The sequence below is a fragment of the Notothenia coriiceps genome, unplaced genomic scaffold (genome assembly GCF_000735185.1).
Source record: "Notothenia coriiceps isolate Sejong01 unplaced genomic scaffold, NC01 NC01_scaffold00031494, whole genome shotgun sequence".
NCBI lineage: Eukaryota > Metazoa > Chordata > Actinopteri > Perciformes > Nototheniidae > Notothenia > Notothenia coriiceps.
The window spans coordinates 120,395-122,140 of NW_011364195.1; the positions used below are offsets into that span (position 1 = coordinate 120,395).

The 1,746-nt window shown below is 41.9% G+C and overlaps 1 protein-coding gene across 1 annotated transcript in view; it reads left to right on the top strand.

The window, feature by feature from the left end:
* dock4b (dedicator of cytokinesis 4b) overlaps positions 1-1,746 on the top strand; it is an 82,054-nt gene that overhangs the window by 21,226 nt on the left and 59,082 nt on the right. The gene's annotated exons all lie outside the window — the stretch shown is intronic.

Consider the following 1,746-nt stretch of genomic DNA (forward strand, 5'->3'; position numbering starts at 1 on the left):
GGTCCCACGTCCGCTTTGAGTTCAGACACTGCTCTAGTAAGTGGGAACTGGAGGGTGGATAACCTTTATTATATTGAGTTAAGGATGAACACATTTCTCCAGGCTGAGAGCATGTTTAGAAGTGAATGGCTGAGGTTTGTCTTCAGCCTATTATCAAGGGGATGTAAAGAGTGGTGCAGGAATGAGTCCTAAACCCCTAAATGAGTTGGCTTTCTGGGCTCCCTCGTGTCGAAGTTGTCAAAGGCTTTTTGAATTCGTTGTTGGTTAGATTTCCGAAATAAGGTCTTCCGTTAAGGATCATTTTTACATTTAGTTCTACGACATAAAATATTTAAATTACACACCCCAATGTTAAAGGGTTCAAGCTCATACTTGTGATGATGAGACTTGCAAATTGGCCGTTGCTAACAAGCGGCTAAATATCAGTCTGCTAAACGTCATCACACCAAACATTAGTCGTCTTTAGCTTAGCGGTGGTGACATGGAGTCATGCGACCATGATGTCGTTTGTTTATTGCATTACACTAGCTATTTGCGCCTACAAAATAATGATTATCCTACTGAACAACATGTAAAAGCATCATAAATGTGTGTTTGCCAAAGATATTATTTTGTTTCTGAATTCAATGGAAAAATCCCATTGCTTTTAGTAGAGGAAGCTCACTTCCAGGTCAGACTGCAAACAAAACACAATGACTGCACCACTCCTTTGTTAGGAAGGAAGGAAAGCACAATGATACCCAGAGGCGGCTGCCATCCCCCAAAAACACAACGTCCAAGTGTATAAGTGTGCACTTGTTTTTGCCTTTTTGATAATTAGTCTACTTTGTCTCAACTTCTCACCTCCTAATGAGGCAAAACTTTAATTACTACCAAAATGCTGCGCTCTCTCGTCCTCTCCTCCCACTTTCTGGGCTGCCGAGAGGAAGCTGATATTATATGCCGTTTGCAGCCAGGCTGTGAGTCTGTGTGCAGGAGATATGTTAGCCTTATTACTGCTCTCAGGGCTGCCATCGCTACCCAAGGGCTGCACATTAAGAGCCCAATTTCAGCCTGTGGTGACACCGAACTGTATTATACAAACTATTAGGGCTCTCAAACTCAGCGACAACCTTCCTGTAGAAATATGATTAGCAGACACTCAATTTCAATTTGGGCATAACGGAAAGCTCAGTTTGTAGGAATATGCTTTAAAATGACATCTGGTTTTTGTACTCATTGTGCAGTTATTGTTCTTTTGCTTGGGGGCAGCCATGTGTTGTACCCAAAGGGTGCTTAAGGTGTGCATCAGCATCCAATACTCTGTTTTGTTATAGCTGATTGTTTGTTAGATTCTGTCATATTTACAAAAAATGAAACAATTTGTACTATTTTCCTGTATGAGCAGGTATTTGTTTCTTTCACTAGACGGCTTAAAGGTGATTTCTACCTGGTCTGCCAAGCTCAGCTAAGCCTGAGTCTCACACAGTGCCACTTCATCTTTCCTAATCTCCTAGTGCCCGAGGCGATGAGGTGTTATAGATAAGGAACACCTGTCCGAAAATAACCACACACAACAAAAAGCAAAAGTTTGTAGTCTTCGGTCTTATAGGCAACAACTTTCCTTGTATTGTATTGTCTGAAAACGTAATGATGGCAAAGCAAGACTGGGTGTGGTTACATTTTGTAATATGAATGCCGTGCAACTTGTGTGTTCTGCCCCTGGGAGACTGGACACACACACACACACACACACACACACACACA